The 12,373-nt window shown below is 40.4% G+C and overlaps 1 long non-coding RNA gene across 1 annotated transcript; it reads right to left on the reverse strand.

The window, feature by feature from the left end:
• Positions 1 to 1,318: 1,318 nt before the first annotated feature.
• LOC129649951 (uncharacterized) lies at positions 1,319 to 11,865 on the reverse strand. Its single transcript, XR_008713451.1, has 3 exons — positions 7,672 to 11,865; positions 6,650 to 6,738; positions 1,319 to 4,035 (listed from the first exon to the last, which is right to left on the reverse strand). It is a non-coding gene; the product is annotated as an uncharacterized LOC129649951 (long non-coding RNA).
• Positions 11,866 to 12,373: the final 508 nt, after the last annotated feature.

Here is a 12,373-nt window from a genome sequence, read left to right on the forward strand (position 1 = left end):
GAGTCAGCTCTTCACTTGAGGTGGACAAAGTATTGGAGTTTCAGCTTAAACATCAGTCCTTCCAATGAAAACCCAGGACTGATCTCCCTTAGGAAGGACTGGTTGGATCTCCTTGCAGTCTAAGGGACTCGCAAGAGTCTTCTCCAACACCACAGTTCAAAAGCATCAATTCTTCGGTGCTCAGCTTTCTTTATAGTTCAACTCTCACTTCCATACATGACCACCGGAAAAACTATAGCCTTGACTAGACGGACCTTTGTTGGCGAAGTAATGTCTCTGCTTTTTAATATGCTATCTAGGTTGGTCATAACTTTCCTTACAAGGAGTAAACGTCTTTTAATTTTATGGCTGCAATTACCATCTGCAGTGATTTTGGAGCCCCCCAAAATAAAGTCAGCCACTGTTTCCACTGTTTCCCCATCTGTTTCCCATGAAATGATGGGACCAGATGTCATGATCTTTGTTTTCCAAATGTTGAGCTTTAAGTCAACTTTTTCACTCTCTTTCACTTTCATCAAGAGGATTTTTAGTTCCTCTTCACTTTCTGCCATAAAGTAGTGTCATCTGCATATCTGAGGTTATTGATATTTCTCCCAGCAATCTTGATTCCAGCTTGTGCTTCTTCCAGCCCAGCGTTTCTCATGATGTACTCTGCATATAAGTTAAATAAGCAGGGTGACAATACACAGCCCTGAAGTACTCCTTTTCCTATTTGGAACCAGTCTGTTGTTCCATGTCCAGTTCTAACTGTTGCTTCCTGACCTGCATATAGGTTTCTCAAGAAGCAAGTCAGGTGCTCTGGTATTCCCATCTCTTTCAGAATTTTCCACAGTTTATTGTGATCCACACAGTCATAGGCTTTGGCATAGTCAATAAAGCAGAAATAGATGTTTTTCTGGAACTCTCTTGCTTCTTTGATGGTCCAGCAGATGTTGGCAATTTGATCTCTGGTTCCTCTGCCTTTTCTAAAACCAGCTTGAACATCTGGAAAGTCACGGTTCATGTATTGCTGAAGCCTGGCTTGGAGAATTTTAAGCATTACTTTACTAGAGTGTGCTGCTGCTGCTGCTAAGTCGCTTCGGTCGTGTCCGACTCTGTGCGACCCCATGGACTGCAGCCTACCAGGCTCCTCCAGCCATGGGATTTTCCAGGCAAGAGTACTAGAGTGGGGTGCCATTGCCTTCTCCATACTAGCGTGTGAGATGAGTACAATTGTACGGTAGTTTGAGCATTCTTTGGCATTGCCTTTCTTTGGGATTGGAATGAAAACTGACCTTTTCCAGTCCTGTGGCCACTGCTGAGTTTTCCAAATTTGCTGGCATATTGAGTGCAGCACTTTCACAGCATCATCTTTCAGGATTTGAAATAGCTCAACTGGAATTCCATCACCTTCACTAGCTTTGTTCATAGTGATGCTTCCTAATGCCCACTTGACTTCACATTCAGGATGTCTGGCTCTAGGTGAGTGATCACACCATCGTGATTATCTGGGTCATGAAGATATTTTTTGTACTTTCTAGAATCCCCAAATAATAGAGAGTGAGGAAATCTGGTAGAAAAAGCTGTTTTATCAGCTAATGCATACATAGTCCTGCTGAAGTTGCAAAATCAATGATTTCCAATCCTTCTTGGGGGGAACATATGTGTCCTTTTGTCTTGCACAGCACATATTTATGCCTATTTTCCCCAACATTACTAAAATTTTTATCAATGGAAAAGAACTTAGAATAGCCAAGACAATTTTGTAAAAGAACTAGACTGGAGGATATTCACAACCTAACTTCCAGATTTATCATAAAGATGAAAATGCTGAGATATTGGCTTAAGAATGTATAAATTTGTAATCCCAAAATAAATACTTTATTTATGATCAGTTGACTGTAGACCAAAAAGTCAGTGTGATTCAATAGAAAAGGATAGTTTTTACAAATTATCCTGGATACTGAGCCAGGGGAGAAAATGAGCCTTGATCCTTAACTTACATGTCACACAAAAATGAACTCAAACTGTGTCATAGATCTAAATATAAGAACTAAACTATAAAAGATTCCAGAGGAAAATTTAGGGGGAACATCTTTAAGACATTTAGTTAAGCCAGGAATTCTTAGGACACACCAAAAAAATCAAAGCCATAAGAAAAAACTGGTAAATTGGACTTGATAAAATTCAAAAACATTTTCCCATTGAAAGACACTATCAAGAAAATGAAAAAAAAAAAAATCACGAATTTGAAAAAAAAAATTCAGAACGTATAAAAAATACTGACAACTTAAGGAAAAATAATCACACAACTTTAAAGAAATGAGTGGAATTAAGACACTTTCCCAAAAGTTATACGAATGAATTCCCACTGTGGTCAAGCGTCTCCATCGGAACTGGTACTTCCTGGTGATAGTCATCAAGTGCCTCATGGAGGGGGCCTTTGCGTGCTATTCAGCAATGGATGAGCCTGGTCAGGAACTGAGCTAGAGACCACCATCCCAGCTCCACACTTAGACTTTGCTGTAGAATATAGATTTCCTGTGGTCTCCAAGTGTCTCCACTATGCAAAAACCTTGCTGACCGTCAGTTCAGTTCAGTTCAGTCATTCAGTCATGTCCGACTCTTTGCAAGCCCATGAATCACAGCATGCCAGGCCTCCCTGTCCATCATCAACTCCTGGAGTTTACCCAAACTCATGTCCATCGAGTTGGTGATGTCATCCAGTCATCTCATCCTCTGTTGTCCTCTTCTCCTCCTGCCCCCAATCCCTCCCAGCATCAGGATGTTTTACAATGAGTCAACTCTTCGCATGAGGTGGCCAAAGTATTGGAGTTTCAGCTTTAGCATCAGTCCTTCCAATGAACACCCAGGACTGACCTCCTTTAGGATGGACTGGTTGGATCTCCTTGCAGTCCAAGGGACTCGCAAGAGTCTTCTCCAACACCACAGTTCAAAAGCGTCAATTCTTCGGTGCTCAGCTTTCTTCACAGTCCAACTCTCACATCCATACATGACCACTGGAAAAACCATAGCCTTGACTAGATGGACCTTTGTTGGCAAAGTAATGTCTCTGCTTTTGAATATGCTATCTAGGTAGGTCATAACTTTCCTTCCAAGGAGTAAGCTTCTTTTAATTTCATGGCTGCAATCACCATCTGCGGTGATTTGGAGCCCAAAAAAATAAAGTCTGACACTGTTTCCACTGTTTCCCCATCTATTTCCCATGAAGTGATGGGACCGGATGCCATGATCTTTTTTAAGCCAACTTTTTCACTCTTCTCTTTCACAGTCATCAAGAGGCTTTTTAGTTCTTCTTCACTTTCTGCCATAAGGGTGGTGTCATCTGCATATCTGAGGTTATTGATATTTCTTCTGGCAATCTTGATTTCAGCATGTGCTTCTTCCAGCCCAGTGTTTCTCATGATGTACTCTGCATATAAGTTAAATAAGCAAGGTGACAATATACAGCCTTGACATACTCCTTTTCCTATTTGGAACCAGCCTGTTGTTCCATGTCCAGTTCTAACTGTTGCTTCCTGACCTGCATATAGGTTTCTCAAGAGGCAGGTCAGGTGGCCTGGTATTCCCATCTCTTTCAGAATTTTCCACAGTTTATTGTGATCCACACAGTCAAAGGCTTTGGCATAGTCAATAAAGCAGAAATAGATGTTTTTCTGGAACCCTCTTGCTTTTTCGATGATCCAGCGGATGTTGGCAATTTGATCTCTGGTTCCTCTGCCTTTTCTAAAACCAGCTTGAACCTCTGGGAGTTCACGGTTCACATATTGCTAGAGCCTAGACAGATATAATAACCACAACCTCATAATCCTCAGGAGGTTTCAGTATTTTTCACTTCCTCTTTTTACAGTGTGTAAATTTTCCAAACTAGTAATCAAGAAACACCACTTTAGCCGCAACCTGATAGTGAGATCTAAACTTGATAGATGATTCCCATCTCCATGCCACCCACTTCCATCTGTTCCACTAAAATATAGTCTTCCTGAAGGTGGTATTTTTTGCCAGGTTTCTTCACTGAAGCACCTAGAAAAATGCCTGACACATAGAAGGTGCTCAACAAATACTTGTTGAATGTAAATACATTTTCTTGTAAGATCATCCTGAAAGACCCAAGATATATGGCTGTTCTAATTATAAGAACTGACACAATTTCTACCCTTCTCCAAATCTTCACACAGTTCATTATAACAGTAGATGAATTTAAGATGTTGGTTTGACATCTTTATCAGTGACCAAATTGTTCAAAGCAAGATAGCAATTAACTTTTTGTAATAATAAGTCTGTATATAGCTTTATACTAACCTACTTGCATATATTAACTGATATAATACTTATAATATGTGAGGGAGGTATTAATATCCCCAATTTACAGATGAGAAAAGTGAGTCAGACTTTCTGTAGTTTTCCCCAAGTAACACAGCTGATTAAGTCACAGATTTGGATTTGAACTCAGGATCTGGCTCCAGAATCTATGTTTTTAGCCACATAACCATGCTTCTTAACTTTAATACAGACTGTCAAGAGGTTTTTTTGTTTTTTTTTTTTTTTTTTTAATGTATAATTCAGCAGGACTGAGATGGAGCCCAAGATTCTGCACTTTTATTAAGCTCCTAGGTGCTGCCGAGGATCTAAGGAGCACACTTGGATCAGCAAGGCACTACACTGAACCACCTCTCTTGTGAACACTCAAGCAAGCAGGCAGTCTAGAAGTGCAGGCTCGTTCTGTACCACAAAGTGGTCCAAGGATGATGGTGCTTTCTTTCTGTTCAGCATCCACTAGGGATTACCCTCATCTACTTGTTCTGAAATGACCCCCATCAACACAGCCACATTCCAATCTTTGCAAAGAGAGAAAAAAAGCAGAGAGCAAGCAGCTTCCTTTTGAGAGCATGACCAGAAGTCACCCATCACTTCTGCACACTGCTCATTAGTCAGACTTGGTCATGAAGTCACACCAAAGCTGCAAGGAAGGCGTGGAAACATAGTTTCCAACTGGACCAACACCTAGCTAAAACTCAAGAGGTTCTATCACTGAAACAAAAAAGTCTTTTAATGGATTAAAGTAGATTGGTAGGCTTCCCCAGTGGATCAAGCAGTAAAAATTTGCCTGCAATGCAAGAGATTCAGAAGATGAAGATTCAGTCCCCAGGTCTGGAAGTGGCAACCCACTCCAGTATTCTTGCCTGGAGAATCCCATGGACAGAGGAGTCTGGTGGGCTACAGTCCGTAGGATAACAAAGTCAGACACGACTAAACACACACACATCTCCAAATTGGTGAGAAAACTTACAGTTTCTGCCACAGGAGATTGAAAAGCCTTTGATTTTCATCACATTTTATCATCTTTCTTCTAAGGGTGAGCCAATAAGTATCTCTCCCTTCCCTCCCTTTTCTGCTCACCTGCACAGTTGTTCCTTTGGGTCTAGAAAAACCCATTTCACATCTAAGTCATCTCCCTTAACTTGATCCTCCAAAAATCTGATTAAATGGAAAAGAGGGAATCCATTCTTGCACAGCCTAAAAATAGTACCTTAGGATGAATAAAATACAAGAATTTTAAATATCCGAGTTCCCCCTCTGCATCTTTCTTTCGTCACATTTTGTCAGTGGCCCATCTCCTCTCAATCTCTACCTGATCCTTAAGGAAACTCAGTGAAGCTGGAAATATGGTCCTTGAATTATTTAGATTAATTTTTCCTCTTTCTCTAACTGAAAATGTTGATAACTAGTTTTTTGGTGTCTTATCTCTATTATAGACGGAGCTGTCCCTGAAGAAAATACAGTGAAAGTGATACATTCTAAGTTGAGGTGATTTGAATCAAGTTTAGGCAGAGACTGGGAGGCTGCCTTCATTTTTATTGGAACGTCTCAGCCTAAACCTAGCAACTTGGAGAGATTTGGATTAGGCAATTCACACAATACACTCACTCCACCAGCAGCCACGGATGAGCTGGCTGGAAGCAAAGAAAGCAGTGAGGATCTGTGGTAGCTGACGACATCCAGTCACTTGTGCAGGTTATAAGAAAGGGCTTATGAGTCCTGCATCTCACCCTGGAAACTGGATCTTTTATAAGCCATTTTATCTTCCAGTTGTGCAATAGTTGAGGCTATTGCACTTTTTACCAGCTTTTGAATTAAGCACAAAGGCTGAAGATACCCAAAGAAGAAAAAGAGAAGCAAGCTGGGATGAGGCAGAAAGCACTGTTGTGGCCTGGCACTGCCGTCTATACACTTTGGGTTTCTGAAACAGGTCAGGCTGCAAAATCTATCAGACAAAACATTTTGAAGTAAAATGAACTAATCTCTTTTTTTTCCCCTTTGTAGTCAAAATGTGGCCTTGCTTTTAGGTGGACCTGAGAGTTATTACTAATAACTGGTTTCCAAAAGATGACACCTGTCTGTATATTGACAGAGGTTTTAGCAATTGAAGAAGCTTTGGCGGGCAGCATGGCCAATCCATTTGTTTTCCCTTTCTCAATAATCAGTGAGTATCACTGCAGGCTCAGTTGGTCTGGCTGATTGATTGTAAAGACAGCCAAAATGAACAGCTCGACCATCTCACAATCTGATTTCCCTGCCATGTATTGACCCAATCCAAGTTACATATGTTACAGTATTTGCAAAGCTGTCACTGTTATAAAACACTTACCGGGTACTTGCAATCGACAGGGGCTTTATGAGAACCCATTAAAACTGGAATCCAACTCACCCTGGCCTGTTTGAGCTTTGAGAATTCTTCTGTATGGGAAGAGGGAAGTGGTTGATTAAATATCTCCACATTCACACAAACACAGCAGTAACAACAATGACAAAACAGATAGCTCTTTCTGAGAATTCCCTGGGATATGATTCACTGGGCAGTAACTGGGAATGAAAGCAGATACGGAATAACCTTTGGGGGTGGGGGCGTGTGTTTGTTTTTGTTGCTTTTAATCTGTCTTTATTTTTAAAAATCTCAGGATGTGTGGAGTGGAGACCAAACCCCTGGGCCCTTTCTTATCCAAGAAGAGGAGGTGCTGCCATCTGCTGGTAGAGGTGGAAACTGTTCCTAGCAGGAATTTTCTCATTAACTCAGGAGATGACCTGGTCTGTCTGGAAACTGTCTGCATTTCAGACCCCGTGGCTGATTTACGGTTAAAAGCAAAATGGGTTGTTTGAAATCGTGGAGCCAGTGGTTTGCTTTCATTCCTCTTTCAAGGCTTTGGTTGAATTTAGGATAGATCAGAGAGATCTCTCATTGTACTAAATAAACTCCTAACGATACTGATTGAGCTGCTCAGATGGGACACTACAGGGATGTGGGAAACTCAAGGCCCATTAAATCACTGAGCGCACTTAGCTGAAATTATGATACTCTGGTCATCCATGGCTAAATGAGGAGCAGAAGTTTAACGAGTGTACCAGGTTAAAAATGAGCCTGTGTCAAGCAGGAATCAGATTCATTAATTAGTACTCCACTTAAACTATTGAGCAGTTTTACTTATCACACTGCTCAGGAAGGGGGAGGCAGGAGAAGCTGGAGAATAAGGATGGCCACCTTTGCTCATGATCAGATATGAGCCACTCAAATGAGGCTTCAGAGAAGGGAGGGGAGAGAGAGCAGAGCATTCCAACCAATTTTCTCCACTGACTACTAGTAAGTTTGAAAATCTAAAATTCTTGCAGTTTTACCTTTGAGATGGACCATCACCCAGAGTGATGATTCTCTCCACTCTTCGTGGAGGGGGTGGGAGGTTCTCCAACCACGAACAATCCTTGCATTCTCAGGCCACTTCTAAAGCTGCAGCCAGTGTGAAAGACGGACTTTCTTTCTGTCCTAGCCTCAAGGGACATATGGACAAAACCAGTCTGTTTCTACAGTAATGGGAAGACACCTCCATTTCAATTAGCACCAATTACTTGAATGCTGAGAACTCAAAATGAGGGCTTTGGAGAAATATTGGCTGCCTCTTTCTGTGAGATCTCTGAGCCTCCATCTGAATCTCTTTGAGCCTCCTTTTCTTCATCTCCAAAATCAGGGTAGTAACAACGAACTCAAAAGGATCTGTGGGGATTCCTTACAATCATCTGTATAACTTGCTTCGTTCGTGTCTGGCATTTACTAAGCATTCCACAAACCGACATGATTGCTGTGGTCCACCCTCTACAATAACACCAAAATTGCTCCTTTTCACTTCTAGTTTCAACCATGTGAAGCAATGAACATGAAAAAGAAAAAAAGGAAAAATAGATGTAAAATGCGATTGGTGGAGTTTAGTCTGGTGAACAGCTGCAGGCACTGATTGTTCTTACGTGAAGGGGGGTCCATTTCTACACACCTGCTGCTCGCTCTCTGTCTGTCTCTCTCTCTCCACACCTCCCATCCTCCCATACCCCTCCACCCTTTCTGTTAATACTGGAAGAACCTGGTCGTGCCAGCATTTTCTTATTAAAGCAAAGGCATTTTTGTCCCTGATTCAGAGAAATCGCAAATGAAACTGTCATAGCCAAGTCTGCAATTTAATCTTTTATGCTTGTCTGTGACAACTCAATGCTGTGTTCAACATGCTAATCTTCTGATTTTGGTGTCCTGATTTTTTAATTCAAAGAAAGCAGCTGAGTTAGACATGTATGATTTGACTGATCAGAACCCTCTGCATGCATGAAAGGGATATGTGTGAAGAAAGACCAGTTCTTCCATACAGAGAGTACGGAGGGGATATGCTAGGGTGAATCAAACAGAAATTGGACAACCTTTTTCTCCAAATGGAAATGTGACTAAAGGACTCTTTAAGTCCAGCAACTAGGAATGGTCTTTTTTTCCCCTCTATAATTATCATATATACATACATACACATACAGACACATATATATAATCACATATATATCAAATATGTATATAGTTATATCACACACATACACCTATGAGCAGATGAGGATGAGTATAAGTGAAAAGAGATTTCTAGCTTCCAGCTCACCTCCTCTCTTTGACACCCCCATGTGCATTATATTGCAGGGAACATTATGCCTCACGGTCTCATAGAAACAAAGGAACAGCTGAAACAAAGGGACACTTCAGAAAGGCACCATCCCATATGGATGTGGCGGAAGCCTAACACTGGCAGAAAATTGCATTTCTACCTTGAAATACACGCCTGTTAATGAGAAGCTCATATTGTGAACTAAATATCCTTTCAGATATTAAGCCTTATTTTGAAGTTGTACCTGTTCTGGCAGCTCCAATTCATTCCTTCTCAATTTTTTTTCACCCTTCCTTTAAGTCATCTAATGTTTAAATTCCTACGAAAAGGTGGTGTTAAAATTAAGTTCCCTGAAGGCAGGGATTTTTTTTTAAAAAAAAGATCAGTTTTGTATTCCCAATCTCTAGCTCAGTGTCTTACACCAATCAGTGTCTTACACCAAGTAGAACCTCGTAGCTTTGATGAGTGAATGAAGGTTTCAGTGGTAGTAGCTTTCAAATATCAGTGGATAAAACACATTAACTTTTAATAACTTTAATTTTTATAAAAGGGAACAATATCTTTCTTACTTGAGAAACTGGGAAACATTGGGAATAATACTATTCTGTCTCTTGGGTCAGCCAAAGTATATAATATAAATATACAAGTATATATACATCCAAGAAAATCATCTGCAAAATTTTCTCTTACTTATTTTCAGAGCAGAGGCACAAATGCACTCTTGAGGTTTCTTTCAGTAAGATGCTTGCTAGCAACTAATTGTGTTTTGAGCAGTTGCAGGGCTAGAAAATACTGTATAGACTCTAAAACAATAAAGAAATAGCTTGAATTATAGCAAAAAAAAAAAAAAAAGACTAATGAAAAGGGATGTAAGAGATATAATGAAAATAAATAGTTCTTCTTCCAACTTCCCTCCAGGGAGCAGGTTATGAAAGATAGCTGGAACAGTAACTGTGGAATAAAATCCTTCCAGGGTAGAAAGTAATTAGAGGTGAGTGAGTACATGAAAGCCCAGGTTTAATTGTTCTTTTTAATACAGTGAAAGAGGGCATTCATTATACAACTTTAAATGAGTGTCCTTTTAATAGAGCCTACCCCCAATAGAATATTATAAATTAATATTTTTACATGTCCTGTAATTATTTGTGGGTAGCACATTCGTAGTGCACTGTACTGGGGGTATATGTTAAAAGCATTAATCAGGTAAATGTCATCACTGAAAATACACAGTTGTTGATACCCCCATGTAAGCATCTTTTTTTATATTTTAATATTCCAAGACCCCCATGAAAAAGATCAATAATCTCTTAAGCTTCTCAAAGGACCTATTTCTAGGTCTAATTCACTCTCTGATTTCTAGATTTCTCTAGAAAGCTGATTTGGGCCATTTTTGGATCCTGCCAGCAGACAAGACAGTGAATTTTATTTACAACCTCACATTTCTGTTGGCTCCTCAGTGCCTGGAGGGACGCCATAAACATCCCGGACATTGCTGCCCTAGATATAGCAGCGAGACAGGCTTCACTTTCTCTTGTGTCTAAATGCTTCTCTGGAGCAAGTAGGAATTCTGTGACACAGACGCGTCTTCCTGGGCACAGCGCCCATATGGACATAAATGGTGGCCTTAGGGCACTTTAGGCAATCTGGTTATAAATATCTTCTTACTCCTAAATACTCCACGGACAAGGTGATTGTGTTAGCTAGGTTAAATTAAAAACGAAATATGCTGTTGAACCATGTTAAGCTGTCCTTTTCTTTCCCCTAAGAAATTCCCATATGCTTTTGCAGTTAATATAAATGTGCCCACAGCCTGGAATGTGACTCCAGATACAGTTTCCTTTCAAAGTCATCCTAGTGGCCTGGCAATCAGCTGGCTGTAATCCTGAGTCAGCCACTGACTCTCCATATGACCATGGGCAAGTCGTTTAACCTCTATGCACCTCGCTTTGCTCATCTATAACATGGCAATGGTGATAGTACCTATCTTTGAGACTTGCTGGAAGGATCATGAGTTAACATGTGCAATAGGTTCAGAAGGACGTGGTCACATATAAAGGCAATATCAAGTTTTCTATTCTTTTCCCTTCAACTCTGCTACTGAACGTTATCAAACAAGGTATTTACTCCTAGTGAATTATATTTCTCAGAGGGTTGACAGAATGATACAAAACATGTGTAAGGCTTAAAAAGCTATTCCGAGCTATGTAGGGCTTACAAAATGCCAACTGAAGGGAAGAATTAGAGTAGTAAATAAAACCAAGTAAGATTGAAAGCTGCTAAAGTAATTATTCTTTTAAAATCCTACATTCTCATATTTAGCTTTCAAGAGAAATCTTTATTGTATACATGAGCATGCATATGTGTGCCTACACGTACACACAGCCTCCAACAAAGGCTCCCTCAAGGGATCAAACTTCTAGTAATGATTCCTTGTCAGTACTTCTCTGTGTTTATCATTTGTTTTATGCAACAGAAAATTTTACAGCAGGTATATTCAGTATCTTGTTATATATGATAACTACAATAACTTTTATTAAAATTATCGATCATGTGCTTATAGTTAGTATGGAATTACAAATGCTGCATTTTAGCCCAGATGTGTTTAGAATGGGTGAAACCATCCCTCCTTTCCACAACATAATTCCTTCTTTTACGCACATACAGAGACAGACATCCTCTATCTTCTACAAAACCTGGCAAATAAACCCAGTGGCTTTCTAAAGCAGGTGTTGCTGTGTGGTTTGGGGGGCTGGGTAGCTTGAATATATAGTTCTTTTGCAAAAGTAGGCCTTGAGGAGGATGGTGAAACAAGTTAAGACCAGGCAAAATGGACACTTTATGGGGCTGTCTCATCAAGCTTGGAGTCAGCTCATCAACACTAAAGATGCTGATGAGTCAGGAAATCAGAGAAGAAGGCTTCAAGTTTCAGTCTCCTGAGACAGGTTGGCCTCAGAGATTTATTTTCAGATCTCTTTTTATTTGTCTTTGCTGCACAGTAAAACTTGGGTGGGCAAAATTCTCCCCATACCAGGGACCCTGTATAGGCTGCTGTAGGATTTTATGGGACTGATACTCTGCTCCTTTTTAGAGGGCCATTTATGCCCAGTGTCTTTTCTCCTCTTAGCCAGTCTACATCAGTCTCTAAATCTTCCTCCCCACCTTTGAAAATTTATGGCAGCTTTCAGCCAGGCTTGGCTTAAAGCCATTGACCTCCGTGGCCTGCGTTATTGACCAGAACACAGCATCTTCTGCCCACATAATATATGTCTCTTTATCTCCCTGAAAGGAAAGGAAATGACTCTTGGAATAGCCAGGAACACAATAAAAATGAGAGAGGCTTTCCCATTTTTTTTTTTTGTCTGTGGCATTTGGCTGTTCAAAAAGCCACACTGGGACTCATGTATGTGCCAGCC

This window comes from Bubalus kerabau, chromosome 4 (assembly GCF_029407905.1).
Source record: "Bubalus kerabau isolate K-KA32 ecotype Philippines breed swamp buffalo chromosome 4, PCC_UOA_SB_1v2, whole genome shotgun sequence".
Taxonomy (NCBI): Eukaryota; Metazoa; Chordata; class Mammalia; order Artiodactyla; family Bovidae; genus Bubalus; species Bubalus kerabau.